The sequence below is a fragment of the Clinocottus analis genome, unplaced genomic scaffold (genome assembly GCF_023055335.1).
Source record: "Clinocottus analis isolate CAN_PGR_092001 unplaced genomic scaffold, fCliAna1.0.p SCAF_8, whole genome shotgun sequence".
Taxonomy (NCBI): domain Eukaryota; kingdom Metazoa; phylum Chordata; class Actinopteri; order Perciformes; family Cottidae; genus Clinocottus; species Clinocottus analis.
Window position 1 is genome coordinate 4,375,252 of NW_027176240.1, and position 19,394 is coordinate 4,394,645.

The window sequence follows — 19,394 nt, forward strand, 5'->3', positions numbered from 1 at the left end:
AGCAACTGGGCAGATTGTGTAATTTATGTAAGCAACTTTGTGATTTGTAGAAGAACTGAACTGAAAAGCAAACTCACCAAAGCTGAGCTTAGTTTTTGAAACTGAAAGTGTAAAAAAAATCAAAATGTTCAGGAACCAAACAGTCTAATTAATTCACAAACTAATAAAGTAAATGTAAAGGTTACAGCTGATGGAGACACTCAGACAGCCTGTGTGTGACATGATGGAGACAGCAATGGCTTGATGAAGATGGATGATGATGGATGTACTAAACAAGCATGCAAATTGAAAAACACAGCGATCCGCTGTTGTTGTCAGAAGATGATTGAAACAATTTACTAATTTTACGGAAACAATTAGGGAATCACAAAGAGACGATCTGAAGCAGAAGACAAGTCTTTTTTTTATGACTAAACTGTGAGTCTTTGTTCTCTTGTTGTTGTGCTTCTAGAGCTCATATTCGATCATAACTTCCGCTCCATCCTGCATCTCCATCCTGTAACCTGTCGCGCACGAAGCCCATTTGATGTGTAACACATTATCAGATCTCTGAATCAAATCGTTTTACTTCTTTTTTAGTTGTAACGAGAGAGGCAGAGAAGCAAAAACCTCTGAAGAAAAGAGGTTTTGCAGTTGTGAGATATCACTGAGCACATTATTAGTACACATATGTTGGTTATTATTGTCAAACAATAAAGGATCATCAACAAAGGATGGGGAAGAAATACAGAGCGGGACCTAAACTATAAAGGCTCACATGGTAATTTCAACAGAGGCATTCCTTTGACACAGAAATAGCCTTCTGTACTGGATTCATGTTGCTTGTAAAGCTCCCAACAAAACCCTCCCGACAGAAGTTTCAAAGTCACACCCAGGAAAGGAAGGGTTGTGCATTTTAACCAGATTTGTTTTTATTTTTACGGAAACATCTGACCGTGCAGAAATGAACTGAACACCGAATGGGCAAAGAACTAATTAGTGCATGAAATTATAATTCATGTCCCTGTACTGGAGAATGTGTTAAGTTTGCATTAATGGCAAATTAAAACAGGAACAGATCAGAAAACTGGAAGTAAATATATGATACAGATAAAAAAATAACAGGCCTCTCCCTAATAAACCTCATGAAGACGTTGTCTACTCTTTGTTCACGATAAATGAGCATGAGATGGTGGATCTGTGCGTTGTACCGGATCATATATATTTGACTTTCCTTTCTCCTATCGTAAACCAATGTACCAGTAACACATATATGAACTTCTTAACTAGTCTCACGAGGGTTTTCCGTATGTTACACCTTTTTTAATTATTCTACTAGACCTTGCGGTTGGGGAGATAATAAGTATTTAGTGTGGGAATGCAAACCATTCGCAAATTTTCGCCACAAAATGGCTGATGACGAGAAGATTTTAAACAACAACGAAGTAGAAATTGCCGTAAAGGCAACACCGTGGCGGTGAAGAGGGAGCTGGGCCGGAAGGAAAAGCTCTCGATTTACCAGTCCATCTACGTCCCGACCCTCACATATGGTCGCGGGCTTTGGGTAGTGACCCAGAGGATGAGATCAAGGATGCATGCCGCCACAATATGTTTCCTCCGCAGGGTGTCTGTGAGGAACACATCGTCGCTCCCAACTCGCTCCCAGCGGCCCTCCACCTCAAACCGTGACGCTCTACGTGCCCCCGCAGCGCCAGCTTTGTATGCGTAAGTGACGTAAAGTGTAGTAGTTGTACATTCACCTGCATTTTCCTCCATTTTCCTCTTCTCTTTCCCTGAATTGTGCTCAGTCTCCTCATCATTTTCAGTCATATTTTGAACCATGAAGTATGTTCTTCAACTTTAGGTGAGTTACTATACACCAGGAAAATGAGCTATATTATAGTTCATTTGTATGTCACACACATTTGACTGCTTCCTGTCCATCGTGATTGTGTTCATTTTTTTGTATTGTTTATACTTTTCTGTTGTGGCGTTTGATTATGTTGTGAATTCACCACAATTGTTTTTTTTTTTTTTTAGTCTTTTCCCTTGTTAAGGTACAAACCTAGGACTTGTTTTTAAAATCTCAAGCCTTCATATGTGTGTTTCAAGTGGCTCAAGTTCAAGTCCGCAGTTCTGGTTTTTCAAGGTTTAAATTCTGATCGGGTCTCCGGCTCTAAATCTACAATGCAATTTAAATCACCCACTAAACGCTGGTTGTAGTGGTGCTAATTCACCCGTGTGTGTGTGTCTGTGTGTGTGTGTGTGTGTGTGAAAACAACTGATACCCATCTGTGCACACGGGGTTCACTGTGCATACAAACTATGTTGCCACTGGGCAGAATGTCGAGTGCAGCCGGCCTCATAAATATGGATTTTAAGAGCAGTGCAGCCTAAATATAGAGGACCACTGTGGCCACTCACGTTGAAAAATGTGCCCTATTATAAGAGACAGCATCAATCTACCCTGAAGGACGTCATTAATGAAAGCCAATGAGCTTTTTTTTCATGAAAGAGAAATATGGCAAGACATCAACAAAGGAATAAACAAGTTTGAACCTGAATTTAAAGAAAAACAATTCCCTTTGTAAGGACATTAATGTAAGAATCTAATTATTTCCGTCGTCTTGTTCAGAGGCGCGAGGCCCAGCATGGCTCTAAGTTAGTGCTCCTGATATTTTGATTAGACGACTGAGCTTGACAGAACCTTAATGTGAGGTCTAACCGAGACGCGCCCCGCTCTTTAAATGTGAAGCTCTCAGTGTTGAACAGCAGACTGATCTGAGGTCAGATTGTAATGCTTCAGACCAGAGATGGACTGGCCATTTGGCATTTGGACAAATTCCAGAAAAGTCACCCAGGAACAAGTTGTTCCGACACTCAAAATTGACAATCATGTATTGATTCAAATACGCTAACTAAGGATATTTTACATACATGTATCACTACTGAAGGTTTTCATGAAGTGTGACTATTTTTGTTGATGCTAAGAATATGGGTCGTAAAAACAAGCCGGCTCGGATTTTGACCTCGTGTCCTTCACCAAAAGTGCTGAACAAATATCTCTCGTGATGCGTGAAATTTGAATTCCTCTTAATATCGACCCTTGAAAGAACTGAAATTCCCTCTGAGAGGAAAAAAAATAAGAGAGACGAGCGAGGGAGAACAGATTGGTAATTAACACTGCTGTCGCGCCAAGCCATTAGGATCCACACTTTGGACACTAGCACTCCTCTGCAGAACAGAGTAGAAGACAACAGTCATTATGTGTATAATGCTGAATCAAATTTGATTTAGCCTGCTTTGAAATTCTCCATTAACCCTCCCAATATGGAGACAGTTTGTTTTTTATAGCTTGGCCGGAGGGCATGAAATGAGACTTTAACCACTTTGGTTACTCATTAAAAGAAAGTCTAGGAAAGTCGCCAGAGGAACATTATTGCATTATTGAGCCCAAAAGTGTCAGGGCGATCAATTTTGAGAGGTCTTTAAAGAGGTCATGTGATGTTAATTTGACTAACTTTGTGTGTAAATCCAGAGGATTGTGCAGAAAGGTGGTCATCTCCGTAGTGTCCTCACACCACTGCACACACACTACCGTTCACAAGTTTGGGGGGTCACCCAGACAAATTGTCAGTTTCTTCGCAAGTTCTCGCATGGAATAGCCTTCACTTCTAAGATCAAGAACAGACCTGCGAGTTTCACGTGGAAGTTCTCTTTTTCCGGCCATTTTGAGAGTATAATCGAACCCATAAATGTGATGCTCCAGATACTCAACGAGCTCAAAGGAAGGCCGGTTGCTGGCCAGAACTGTTTTCCGTTGTGCTAACATCATTGCACAAGAGTTTTCAAGGGTTTTCTACTCATCCATTCGTCTTCTAAGGCAACAAACACAATGTACTATTTGAACACTGGAGTTGCTGTAAATGGGCTTCTACACCTATGTAGATATTTCATTAAAAAACAAATGTTTCCATCTAGAATAGTCACTCACCAAATTAATAATGTAGAGAGTGGATTTCTGATTCATTTAATGTTATCTTCATTGAAAAAAACAGTGCTTATCTTTGACAAACAAGGACATTTCTAAGTGACTCCTAAACTTTTGTACGGTAGTGTAGATGAAATGTATAAGAGACTTACTCTGGAACACAATCCTGCCGACAGCTCGAGGTTTGTCAAATTAAACCTGACACTGGTCAGAGTCAAAGGTGGAAGGGGTCATGCTGGAGCCAGGCGGCAACCTTCACGTTTGAAAGAGAAGCCAAGGCGGGACTTCAACTTGCATTCTTCAGAATGGCCACTGGGGGGCGACTCTTCGGTTGCATAAAAAAGTCAGATGCTAGAAGTCTATGAGAAAATGACTCTACTTCTCATTTGGTTTAGTAAACATTGTAAATGTCTCAATCTGTAGTTTCAAGTATTCAAAGCAGCATGATGTTCATTTAGTACAGTATGGTCGTAAAATAGTAATAATAAAAGCTAGTTATGCTTGAGGGCGGGGCCCTGGGAGTGGTTCATGTCTTCATCTTAAAACTTTAACCCTCTCACTGTCTGTTTTTAGTTCAAGATGGTCAAAAATAACATTTTGCTTGCCTAAAAATGTCTTATTCAGCATTTGGTTGAACTTTCAACTTACAAGTTTTTTTGTGGTTGTCTAAAGCGAAATACTGTAAAATTCGAGTTATAAGCCGCTACTTTTTTCCTCAACTTTGACCCGTGCGGCTTAAATATCAGTGCGACTAATTTGTGGATTTTTCTGATTCTAAATGTAGACGTTCACCTGAATTCACCTGAAATATTGCAAACATTCCTTCATCTCACAGTAAAACAGGGTCCTCTCGGCAGCAGCAGCAGCAGCAGCCAAGCTCCCTGCTGTCCTCCCCGCCCTGCCCAGCCTCTGACCCCGCCACCCTGCTTGGCTCTCCTTTGGCGCCCACCGACGATGCCGCCACGCTTACCGGAGGAGGCACGATGGAAAACAGGTCTGACGGCGAGGGATCCCCTGCCTCTCCAATCGCCTCCACAGCGCTAGCGCCAGCTGCTGCTACGATAATTTGTGGCTGCACTGTTGGAGCTCAAGTAAACAACACTGAAAATTTTGCACAAAAATAATTTCAAAAAATTGCTGTCAGCGCTAGCTGCAGCAGCTAGTGTGGTATTTCTTACAAATGTATATCATAACAAATAGTAAATGGAGGGACTTAGGACCCAGGGGGGATTCAGGTGGGAAGCACAGCCTCCCTGCATCGGGAGTTTAAAACATGGCGGACCGAGGAATAATGGAGTTACAGTCAAGAGCAGTTTATTCTCATGTCTCATGTGTATTTAAAAACACGACAGCAGGTAGCGGGACCAGCACCGGCTGGATGCCCGACTCGGGCAGTGGGCAGGAGCAGTAGCAGCGGTACTAGCGGCTTATAAAAGGGTGCTCCTTACAACCCACATTTTACGATATCCTTAAATCTAAGTATTCTCCTAATTAGACAAATACAACCGTCCACCTTCTGAATTTAAGTTTCTCTCTTTCGCCAAGACTTCATTGCTTTATAACGCAATGTGAAGCAAACTTAATTCAAACTCGACTGTAACAAAATAAGACTCACCAAAACCGTCGTGGGTAGTCTCCCCACTGTTTTTCAACAATCTCAAACTCTGTTTGAAGATAAACCGTTTAATTCCCTGAGTTAGACGCGACTATATTCATGCTCCGCATGCTGGTTTTTCCAGGCTGTGTACTTTACAAGCTCCCTACTGAGCTTCAGCTCTTAGTCATACTTTGGAGGCAGACGATAAAAATTTGCAACATAAAATGCCAAAAAATCACCCCGCGATTTAACGACTGCCCGTCGTTAAAATCAAACACATATCAGCAATGTCCTTTGGGGACCAGAGGAGGTGCTGTGATTGGAGGAGCCATCGTTTCCATCTCATTTAATTTCTGCTTTAAGGATAACTTTAATACTCGCTGACAGACTTTGATTAAACACGATGGAAAGTTAGTTCACAGCCCAATAGAAAAGAGATTAGCTTTGGATGCAGATCGGGGACATTCGGAAGGACTTTGTTAATGTTTTGTTTTTCCCATGTGTCTGGATCATTTCTTCCATCCGTCATGGTTCTGAACTGATTCATGGAAGCAGTGACTGATGTAATGGCTGCCGGACGTGATTATTGTATCAGGGGCAATACATTAGTCTGCTGTTGTCACATCATGTCTCACTGTGGTTCAAAGTAAATTACAGTCAAAGCTCTGAACTATTTACACAGGACTCAAAGTCCCGTAAGAAGTGAATTGCAATAATTCGGAGATTACAGATGATCCGTGAAAGTCTTTCCTTCTATCAGAGGGGTTTTCCTTCTGAATATGGTTCCCGACTGTCATGGAAAATCGAGACAGAAAGGAATTAAGAAAGTTTTTGCGTGAACACCCGAAAGTCCCAAACTGTTAAATATTGATGTCTTTAGCCTCATTGCACCTGTAATTTCTAACACTTTGGACCGCAAGAATGAAGTTGGAGCTGAACAGACAGCAACACCAAACTCCTCATTTCCAAAAAATAATTCTCCATACGAGAGCAGAAATTTGTTCCAATTCCTCGTCGCTTCAGCCTCCATGCTACACATGCTTCACAGGCTTACAATTTATTCCATGCATTTCCATCCAAGTCAGAGCAACTATTTCATGGTGGCTTCCAATGCACTGATGGACTCACACCTGTACGGCTTCAAGCTCCTGCATGAAACACAACATGAATACATATCATGGGGAAAAAAAGGTATTTATGGAACGTGTTTCTCTTGCTGCCAATCCTACAACCTTAGACTGAATATGTGATGCATCTCAAAATGTTCATGATGACTTTTTTTTAGGATATATATTAAAAAAAAAAAGCTGTAGGGCGATCAAACGAGGCAACAGCGCTAATTAAATATTTTGTAGCTTTGGTAGTTGGGGACGGGAACGGAGCCGTGGGGTGTTTTCTGAAGATGATGACAAGAGTGATGGGTTCTCAGTGAGGGCCTCGGGGCCGGACCGAAGACACCGAAAACAGCCCAGAGCTCAATGTCTGACGTTTGAAGCATTGTTTGACGAATAAGAAAAAGACCAGATTTGTTTTAGTCTTACGAGACGTTGGGGAAAATAAAAAAACATAACAATGTTATGTATTCTAACCCGGAGACTGTCTACATTATAATTTTAATGTAAAGTTATAGAACAAAAGCAGGTAAACCATGGCTGTAGTCGTGTTTAATTCTGCTGTGAAGTTGAACATTTTTCCATGGGAGGTCTACGGGGATTGACTCGCTGTTGGAGGCGGTGTCAGCTGGCCTTTTGATGAACTTCTGTGTTGGCTTTATATCTCGGCAGCGGGGGTTGCAGCTGGTTCTGAGCTGAACCCGGGGCATCATGGTCACGTGGTGTTTGCCCATTTCATCACTGTTCATCGTAGATGCCGCGATGATTTGTTCAAATGGAGAAAAAAAAACACTGTTCCAGTTTTTTTTGCCTTGGATTGTCTGGTTTCAACAAGTCTGTTTGACTGTCTGAGACAACTCATTAGATAATCCTTGACAATAGTTCACACAGTAAGCAGTACATTTAGAGCACTTATGATTAATCATGAGCATTTTGCGCATCCTTTGTGAGATAGGTGGTGTTTAAAGCTGCAGACAGACAAAGTGCTACTTGCAAGGATATTTGTAGCACCGACTCCTGTCTTATAACTGTCAGAAAACTTTGTCTTTTTGAAGCAGATATGAAACACGGATATCTAAAATAGCTTTCTCCATTCTGGACTCTCCGTGTCCTGTCCCTCAAAGGTCAGCAGTGTCCCGCTTTGCTCTGGGTCACTCACTGAAATACCCAAAGTTCACCAAAGTTGAACAGGGCAAGAATGAATTGCACAGATGTACTTTGCCCCAGGATGTAAATTCATTAATTGATGTTTCAAATGCTTGTTTGAAAATGCCATGCAGGCATTTACACCAAAATCCCATTTCCTTTTTGTCTCTGTCTTCTGTGTCCCCATCTTTTATCTCCACCTTTCTCTGTCTCTCTCGTCCTCTCAGGCTAAATCAAAAGCACATCAGGATTACTGCGTCTAATGACTGTTGCTGACTCCATCCAGGGGAAAAGGTGGAGACTTAAACTGCTTTGAGAAAGTCGGTTTTCTCATCAAGTCCAATCGATCGCCAACTGACCTTTGTAGCTGCGCCGCATGGGGGAGATTCACATCTCACTTAAAAATGTAAAAGTAGTTATAGGTGGGTGACATTTGTGTCTATTTTTGGTCTTTGCTTGAGTTCTATACAATGGACTCGCAAAAGTTTGGCCTCATGATACATATTCAGGTGTCCATCCATCCATTATTCAAACCACTTATCCTGTTTCATGGTTGTGGGGCGCTGGAGCCGATCCCAGCTGTCAATGGGCGACGGCCAGTCCATCGCAGGGCAGACAACCATTCGCGCTCACACCTTTGGGCAATTTAGAGTCCAATTAACCTAAACTGCATGTCTTTGGACTGTGGGAGGAAGCCGAAGAGGGAACCCACGCTGAAGGACCCGCCAGACCAGGATCCGAACCCCCGGTTCCTCTTGCTGTAAGGCGACAGTAATGGAGACTGCACAGCACCGTGCAGCACATATTCAGGTGTATTTTTAAAAACTACAGTAAAGCAGAACAAAATGGAACCAAAGTGAATTTTCCTCGCTGACCTTTAATGACAATAATTTACCGTAATAGACCCCTTTATTGTTTTTGCTAATGTTTAATCAAAAATACATAACATTTCTAAAAACAACTGGTCCACATCGTAGCATTCGCACACTCAAATTCACATTGGCTGCTCGTATTTATCGACTATGTGGCTCAGCTATTACAATGACACATGGATCATTGCACAAAACTAAATTACAAACATGACACGCTGTCGACACTGTTCCTCCCCCTATCAGCAGTAGAAAATACATTTCAGTATTCAAATACTCAAATCCCATGAAAGTTATGTTGATATTTCTGGCAGGATGGGTCATTTTTGACTAAATCAAAAAACTGAACACTATAATTTAATTTTTTTTCGCCAAAGGTGGTAAATCTCTTGTGTCTCAAGCGGTCCAGATGGGATTCTCTTCTACAGTGAAAGCCCCTCCTGATGATTTAGGTGGATTACTGCAGCACAGACTATAAGACATAAAGTGCCCAGCTGAGAGAAACTGGCAGTCATGGAAGTGCTGATGAGTTTAAGTGTCCCTGAGAAGATAAACTTGATGAAGTGGTACAAATTTGAGGAAGAAAAAAAATGAAAATGTAATGCCTTGGGGTGGAGAGGAGTGTTGATTATCCATCTGCTCCCTCACACTCACTCCTATTCATTATTCTACACTTCTTTCCCCACTGCTGCTTTACTCTTTCACTCACTCCCTCATTATTCTACTGGAGCAATATCACAGCCTCTCTTTTTCCCCTTTCACCCCTCTCTCCGGCCCTCCTGCTCACGTTGTTGGGATTATTTGGCAGGAGGCTCTCAATAGGGCGTTTGGGGTGGGTTTTTTTTGTTTGTTTTTTCGGGCCAAGAGTCCAGCTGCGAATGAGAAAGAGACTAAGAGGACGAGGACGCGGTGGAGGACGAGGATGAGGAGGCGGGGATGGACTGGATAATGAGGCTGATGCCATGAAAAGAGGATGCAGTACCAGCCTAATGGGATGATCAGTGATCTAAAGGAAAAAGAGAACATGTTAATGATGAGAAATGGCGTTAATTCAATCTGGATGGAAGGGGAGGAGACAAAGAAACGTCTGCCGCTTCATCATGGCGTTTCCTATCTTTATCTGGTCTCTTTCTCGCTCACATTGGTACTAAATCAGTGAGTCCTCTTCAGTAATTTATCAGTTTTTACATGTGAAAGAGTATGTTCTTTTTTACAAGTTAAGACAGCATATTCTCTTTGCTCAGTTTGTGTTGAGTATGTTGGGGTTTGGAGATGTTAGTCGGACAAAACAAGCACATCAAAGTCATCACCTCAGGCTCTTGCAAACTGAGATGGGATTTGTTTCACTGTTTTCTTACATTTCCTAGATTAAATGGATATGTGAAAAAAAAGAAAAAGCTCCATCCACACAGAAAATAACACATAATATGAATTGAGCACTGAGTTCTGTTAAGCTCACTTCTTTCTAACGCCTCACCCACAGGATTTTAGATTAGAGGCACAACAAAAAGCTTTTTACAACATGCGCAGGAGTCCACGCCTGCGACTGTCGTGACCGGAGGCATTATGTTTTTTGAGGTTGTCCGTCCCGATGTACATCTGTCTGGTCCGCGCTCGTGAACGCAACATCTCAGGAATACCTGGAGGGAATTTGTAAAAGAAATAATTTGGATTCAAGGAGTAGGAGAAAAGGTCAGAAGGTCACCGTGACCGCACGTCCGAAACGTGATATCTCAGTAACCCTTTCAGGCAATTTCTTCAAATTTGGCATTACGTACACTTGAATTGAAGGATGAACTGATTATATTTTGGAGTCAGAGGCCAATGTATTCTAACAAAACACATTTTTGGCTCTAACTAAATAATCCATATGCTAATTATGACAATTTCACACAAATATGTTATAAGCTGAAATAATGAAGTGATGACATTTTGGACAGACATGAATGTGAACTGCACCGTGGTTGGTGGAGACATACGACCTTAAGGCGGTAATTTGAGAACAAAAATGCAGTAGTTCTGCATGTAAACAGACTTTGATGTCTACAAAGTGTCGCTCCCCTTTAGGTAACACTGTGAATAATATCTTTTGTTAACTAAATAATAAATTGAAGAAAAGATTTCCCAAAAACTACTTGTTGTTTTGTCTTGACCTCTTCTCTACTATCGTACAATCGTACATTAGAAACTTCGGACTTCACTTATGAATTTTTATCGAATGTCCTTGGGGTCTGGTTCATGCATTTTTGTTTGACTGATAACGCAAAGAGCGAATACGTGAGTGTGTGTTTGTGTGTGTGTGGGAATCGCACGGCAGCAGTATGTGTTGCGCATCACTGTGATCCTACTCGGAGATTATTGGGCCCACACAAAGCAGACTACCTGCTGTGGTAAAAACACACACACACACACACACACACACACACACCTACATACCTACACACACACCAAAGCAAAGCAACAAACAACAAAGTCTTCTCCTGAGTAATGATGTTTATTCCTCAGAAGCCCACAGCTGTGCTGTTCACTCACACAGGAAAATATATACGTTTATTTTATTTATGAGCATGTTTGTGTGTGTGTGTGAGTGTGTGTGTGTGTGTGTGAATGGTGTGGAGCGACATATCCATGAATACACAACAATACATATGTTTGATGTTATGTGAGGGACAAAAAGATTGCTGAGTGTTGCTTTTGTCAAGACAATGTTTCCCGGTCTCTGCGAAGATAAATAAATAATTGGACTGAGAACCTTCTTACTTCTAAAATGAATATATAATGTTGTTTTCTTGAAGATAGCAATGTGAGATGTTATCCATACAGCAGATTGTGTATTGCTCAGGGTATTTATATTATACAAACTTTAGATTTCGTTGCCTCCTGTACTGTTACAACTGACAGAAAACAACTTTAATTGGCAGTTACAGATGACAAAAGGAGCAAATTTGCAGAACAAATTATCCTTGTTGAAAAATTAGAAATCAGTATGTTTTATTGAACCTGGCTGCTGAATATGTTAAAAAAATAAACGCCCTAAAGATGTCTATGCAGCAATGGCAAAGTGTAGTCTGTATTCCCTCCCATACGGTGTTCCCCAAGGCTCCGTCCTTGGTCCCCTGTTGTTCTGTGAATACACCACTGGGACCTACAGTATCCAGTTCCATTGTTACACGGATGACATGAAAATTATCTGAAATAAGTACTTTTGGTCCTCCGAAGTCTATTCCAATTACAAAAGCATCTTGGCTCCATTGCTCAACGTCTTTAAACCTAAGACCTGCAGCAGAAACCTCAGTTTATTGTAACAACCCTCTCATTCGAGGTAGAAAGATAGAAATCAGATCTCATTCCGAATTCATATTACAGAAGGTTTATTTGTAATAAAATAAAGACATTTGGTATTTGAATATATATAATATACATGATATATATATATGATGCATACATAGTGTGTTAGTTCAATATCAGGAGAGAATGTGAGTGATGAGTAGTTAATGTTTATTATGCCAGATGATGCGTCATGGGTTACACAGAATTTATTTGGCGCTTGAACTCCAACGAGGAGATTGAGAGCTCGCTGTGTTGCCCTGAGTTGCAGCAACCTGTAGATCCCCCCCCACCTCCACGCCCAGGAGTCCAGACACTGGTGGTGGTGGCTGGAGGTTCTGCTGGAGTTGCTGGAGATGCAGATGAGTTGCTGAATCCGAGAAGGTGGATGGTGCTGGGGAGGCGGAGGGTCGCATGAGCCAGCAGCAGGACGCTAGAGGCAGGAAGACGGCATCTTTAATAGGAGACGACTACAGGTTGACAGGCTGACGAGGAGGGCGTGACTCCGCGCTTCCTGTCAGAACTTACGCTAGAGCTTCATTCGGTATTAAATCAAGGAACAAGTCTATAATTTAATTTAGAGTTCCTTTCATGTCACTCAGCTTAGTCGGGTGTCCAAGTTGGCCAAGCTTCAACAAACTCGGTCTAATGAGGTCTCACTCAGGTAATTTATTTCTGCCTCCCGCTCTGCTGCGTCTGGGAAATGTTTGCTCAACTCAAAACCTAATGTGACATCGCCTGATGTCAAGGGGTTTGTAGAGGAGACCTTGGGGGATGAATGTAATTAAAATTCGAATTTTTTTTTTCGGACTCATTGCCAACATTATTACCACAAGTAACTTATTTATTTTGAATGCCATTCCAATTTTGATGATGAGAAAAGCTCAAGCGAATCTCCAAAGTGAGCAGAAATCGACTAATCTGCGAGGCGGCAGCGGGGAGTGAAATCCAGGTGCGATTTGACTTTCGCGTGTGCCAGTTCAATGTTTTGTGTTCGTGCGTCGTCTGACAGATGAGTCACGCGGCGGCCCTCGAGTGAATGAGTGCATCCGCGCCGCTCGCCAATCGGAGTCAACAGACCTCGGTGCCCGTTTTCCCGCGGTGAGAGGAGAGATCTGGCAGCAGCGCCGCGATCCCGGCTGTGTTTTCTTGGCACGGGTTGGATCAGAGCTGAGCGACCGTTGAGGGAGAAGAGGCGGGCCGGGCCGGGGGGGGGTTCAATCCAACCGCACATTGCACTGATTAACACACCTTTTGGTTCAGCTGCTGCAGGGTTTTGCAGAGAAACGGTTGCCCGGTCATGGTTTAGGGGGCCATATGAAAATGCAACCAAATAAACAGCCGTTTCTTTGTGATCATATTCATCCTGCACATCTCTCCTGACAGCAGCAGGATGCTGATAATAAAAAATGATGTGATCCATGAACGTGTTGTACAAAATATCATTTCAGCCGCTGTGGGAAATGGCCTGATTTTTTTAATCTGGGTCTTTTACTCTTAAAGGTCATCACACCCCCTTGCTAACTGCATAGGGATGTATTTACAGTACAGGGAAACTAGCAGATAATTCACCTGAGGAAATACAACAAAAAACATGTATTCTTTGACCTTGACCACATGTACTTGTTGCAGCCACAGAGATCAAGCAAATCCCGCCTCTATAGCTCCTCTTGATTTAAAAATAAATTGTATCAGAGTCTATAGAGGTTGTCAGGTATCTACATTACTTGTTTCTTTCAACCTAAGCAAGTTATTGTTGTGCTTAAACCCATTGAATTGTGATCTCAATTATTTGTGGACATTGTCTAGATTTTCCAAGTCTGTCCACAGATTCCTCATCCCTCCATCTCAGTTTAACACCCTGTCTTTCCTCTGTACTTTCTCTCCACGCTGCGGTTTGATTCAGCGCCTTGTCAAACTCATCCTCTTCATCAAAATGAGTTGTCTCATGACTTCTCCCTCCTAATAATCCTTCTGAAATAACCAGCCATTGAGTTATTTCCGTGGCAATAAAATAAAAATCATGCTCGCCACAATGCACGTTGTTTGTCTTCGTTACCTGGTGAGTCATTGCAATTTGCAACTGTGGGCATTGTTGGGTATACTGATGCTGAATGTAGGCTTTTGCTTCGGTTCCTTAAGGACACAGTAAACATGTTGACCTTCTAAAATTGTACCTGGCTTACCAGTGACGACCACTGATCCTCACTTCCTGTTAATATCAGCGAGCTTTTCTGCGGCACTGCCACCGAAACTCAGACGCCTCACTGCAGTGGAGTTGTCGGGATATAAACACGTGGCGTAACTTGATATCTTTGAGTCCTTTCTATCGTTCACATGCAGGTCCAGACATAGAAAGAGTGACCCATATTGTCAAAGGGAAGTTGAAATTGAAATCATTTCATTTTCTGTTGTTCGTCTTCTACATGCTGGCTCGGGCCCAGCTGTTTTATGAAAGTGATGAATTCAGGTCTGCGGTTCAATTTATGTTTACTGGATGTATGATGCACAGGACATGTGTCTGTGCTGCTGCTCTGTGTTTTGAAGCGTTGGATATCCTGATCAGGAGCCTCCTGTGTGAACCCAGGCGGTCTCCTAACTGGCACTGAGATGGTGGTCGTGTGTTCCTCCCATGGCAGGAACCCTCAGCTGGTCGTCCTGTTTTTCTCAGTTTGACTTCTCGTTTGTTTTTGTTTGTTTTGTTCCCACTCACGGGGGCCTCATGGAGTGTTTCTATACAACTCGAACATGGAGACAAACTTCTGCCTGTGAGCCAGGGGACCCTGTAGGAGCAGCGTGAACTGTGCAGTTTCTACAATAAAACTCCTTTTTCAGAAAACTCCCAAAAAAAGACGAAGTCATGACTTCAAACAACCAAACATAAAGTAAAAAAAAAAGACAAGTACAGATCACGTAAGAGCAATAATCCAAACTGATCGTCCAGGAGAAGAAGTTGACCCATGTATCTTGACGTCTTATTCTTTTATAAGTAACTGAATATAGTGAAAAATCCCCGGTGGATCTCCTGTTATGTCTGCAAGGAAACCTCAAATTTTGTTTCCATCTTTGAGAAGACTTAACAGCGTTCTAGTTCGTTTAAGATGCAGTTATGTTGCGCACACACTGAATAAATATCTGGTCATGTGGTCTTTTAATTTGACCTGCTAGGGCAGGCAATAGGGAGAGTTTATTATGATTTATTTCATTATTAGTCCATTTTCTGTCATTTCCCACCTTCCAGTACGATTTACGCAGCGGATTAGAATAGATTAGGAGTCAGATGGAGACTACTTCAAAGACTAGTTTGACATTTTGAGAAATGTGCTTATTCACCTCGTGGATAAGAGTTAGATAAGAAGATCGTGCCCGTACATTAAATATGAAGCTACAGCTGGGAGGAGAGTTTGAATTTAGGAAAAAAAGGTGAAAAAAGCAAGTTTGGCTCTCACTGAAGGTCACAAATATCCCGTACGAGTAGCTCCAGAGCGTCGCTAAATTACATGTTAAAGGAAAAAACAACAGTTCGATATGGGGTGATGGGGTTTATCTGATATATAGTTTTAGGAAGTTGCTTTAATGGGGGCTAAAAGTGGGACGGGAGTGAATATATTTGCACCCATTAAAAGCAGAACGCACTTGTTATTGATGTACTTTCCCATTACTGAGGTAACGTTGTGATTTGGGGTTATGTATAATACATTTACTTGACTCTAGTCGAGCACTTTATGCATGACAGGCGTACAGAAAGACATACAGACGAATAGAAAAACAAACATTTTCGTTAAAGGCATTTAGTTTTGTTCATGGGCTGCTGTAGAGCATTACTATTTTCCTCCTTATCAATTACTGAATCTGAATTTAATCAGTAAGAGCCTGCTCCTTGACATGGCACATATATAAAATTAAAAAAAAAACAGGAGTGAGTAGTAGTAGAGTGTTATACAGAAACTGAAAGTGCCTTAAAATCCACTTTCCAGCATCTAAAAAGGGAGCTTCAAAACAAAAAGTGCCCCGTTTGGTCATAAATTAAGACACACACACACACACACACACACACACACACGTCTGTGCCGCTCTGTGTGCAGATACCCATAATTATATGGGACGCTTCCTACACCGTGTGCTGCAGGCGGCGTGACATTCAACAGAGTTCACTGCGGCAGCAAACTGTGAGGAAGCCGCACTGTGCCAAAACACACGGCGGGTCTGTGATGAAGGCCCAAAGTGAGGAGTAATATCCGGTGTGTGAAATTGTTATTCGACATCAACAGTACATTTGTCCCGAGACTGAAGATAAGCTTCATCCTGACTGAACAAAACTCAAATTTATATGTAAATCCACTTCCTCAATTGGAAATAAAGTTATTCCTTCCTGAGCTATCCAAAAAAGTGAGATGACGTTTATCACATTAACCTTAGAAAGTGTTTATAGCCGATACTCCTGTGATCCTGAGCTTTAACTGTCTGAGAAGATAAGCTTAAGGTTTTCAGTTTAGATTTCATTTTAATTTGTTATCAGTTAAATTCATTTTATAATCGGGATAATAACTTGGTTATAGCTGTCAGCGTGAAATGAATGCGTACTGTCCGTCCGGTGCCTTTCCTGGCTGTAATTAACTTATTATTCAATTAGTCTTTCTTGGAACGGAGCCCTCGCAAGGGCCCACTCACTCTTCTGATCTACGATTATTGATGTATTCATTGATGTTTTCCTCGCCGGCGTTGTCTCGATGACACGCCGATAGAACGATTTCCGTCGAGTTTGTGCAGATTAACAACACGCGAAAGATTCTGATCGCGAGTAAATGCAAGAAAGAAAGAAACAAAAACACATCAAGGTGAGAATAATGCCCGGAAAATCCAAAAGACAGCAGAATATTATGGTGAAGTCAGACGGATGAAAGACGCGTGTCATACAGCAGCGAGGGAGAAATGCAGGTGAGGCTGGATCATTTCTTTTTATGTGTGCGTCCATGGAAAATATGAGTTTGTGTTGTGTCCAATATATTCATTTTGAGCTGGCGTTAATATCCAGTAGCTCTGTGTCTAAGCTGTTATCTTGTGTAAAATCATTGTTGCATTCATATCCTAAGTTACAGAACCACACACACAAACTGTGAACTGTGTTGGCATTTTAAGCCTCAGTCGGCTTCACACACACCATTACGTTATATTTGCTTTCATCTGCATCTAGAAAGTCTAAACTCTAGACCTGGACTCTGCAGCACACATTTCTCCACACACTATAATCCCATGTCACCTAATCTGACCTTTTTCTGACAGCAGTAAACTGTACGAGCAGATGTTTTTCTCTTTTTTATGAGTAAAGTTGAAGAGCTTATATGTCACCAGATGTTGAAGTGTGTTATAAGGTCAACGTCGTAAAAACGGTCATGGCTGCATGGGAAACTGTACAGACTGTCCCCAAACCTCTTCTCCACGGCACCAATACGTTCAGTTATCTCTGCTTGAATACTAAAATGTAGACTCAAGCAATTCAAATTAAAACCTCATAAATCAGGATGAGGTTTCAGAGCCGAACAGGATGATGTGCAAGTTGATCAAGGTCAACTGGTTTGAACCAATTTTACACCAATGAGCCGTTATATATATATATATATATATATATATATATATATATATATATATATATATATATATATATGGTAAATACCTTGGAAATTGTTGTTGTTATAACGTCAGCTTCCCTCTTTTCCTTTCATTATGTTTACTGAAGCTGAGCCAATTGTTTTTGTTGAAAGTGTTTTGTGTCCGAAGATGAAGGAGAGAGAAGAAACGACCGTGATCAACAATTTTTAGTAAAAGACACACGTGGAAAAGAGCCGGTTTTCAGCTTCGCCGACATTGAACCTCCCCCGACGTCTTTCTTACCTCTAAACTAACGAGCAAAAGCAAAAATACATAAACGAATGAACCCGATAAACGAATGAAACAGCTCTTGGAAACAACTGATTGGGAAATCATTTCTAATCCAAATCCGCAGCCTCGCATGAGAAAGACATGTTATGATCGTGTCTGTTCCTCTAAAAGTAAAAAAAAAAAAAAGAATTAAAATAAATCAAATCCTCAAAACTCAAAAGGTCTGCACTCAACGTTTCACAGACGTGTTGCGTCACTCGCGTATCTTTCTGTTCCAGCGCATCTGTCTCTACTTTCATCTCTTCCTTGACATGTGTCCATCATGCCCCCCCCCCGCAGTGATTTACACTTCACAGGCACGCCGCCTATATGAAACGCGGCTCTGCGGTAGGTGCGACGCGGTTTAAGCTGTAAATGGCATGACTACGGGTGCTCTGCAGAGTGTATATCCTGTGATGGAGGCTCTAACTGACACGAGGACTACCTTGTAATCACAAGCGGAGGCGTTTGAGATGAAGGCGCTGGCTACCCGGCTGGCAGCCGAACTGCTTTCCCTCTGTAGTGATGTCAGGAGTGGCTTAAGATCTGTCTCATGAGGGGAAAGTAGAAATGTGAAACACAAGTTGCCTCCTGCTTTGCCCTCTCCTCCGCTGCACTTTATCTCCATTATTTCCATGATTAAGTGTGACTTTTAAGATAAAGGGCGAGGACTCTGCTCTTAGCCTGCGCTTTGAACGGTGCACAGAAGATGACGACCGCGCGTCAGCTTGTATGACTAAGAAAAGCTTTCTCCAAAGTCTCCATTTGTCCCTCAGTGCAGCAGACTGCTGTTCTGTTGCCGTCGACTTTACCAAACTCTGAGTAGACTGAAAAGTACACCCACGCTTCCCCCTCAAGGCAGGAGATCCAACACGGGGTCCCACATTACAGCAATGCTCAGAGAGCCTTGACCCAGATCTATTTAACATCAAATAAGATGCACACAATGATTGTGTTGTACTGGTAAAACACATTTCTGAGCCATACTTCCCAGTGTGTGTCTCAGTTTCTTTTGGGGCAGCACATTCTAATCGGCATCTGTTACATCAGCACGGAGAAACCCAGATCCAAGAAATACTAATAAAATTGTCAGCGGGGTGCCAAATGGGTCTATAAACGGCAGAATTTACTGCCAAGGTCTCGAAAATAACAGATGTTAGGAACGACAAATCCTATCGGAGCAGGGAGGTGCGTGACGCGGACCGCCACTGCGTCCCACGAGGGTCCAGGGATCGAGTCCCGGGTTCAGCACCTTGGACAGCGGTCGTGACGCTCGCCAGCACAATGTTTCAAATGATCAGGATCCGCCTGATCCTCCTGCTGGTGGCTTACCTGGCTGAAGCGGACCAATACAACAGCAATGGATTATACATTTTATAAAGGTTGTAATGTCTAGAGAGAGGACGACATGTTTATTGTCATGCCAGAATCCGTAGATTGCTGTGCTGTTGCGC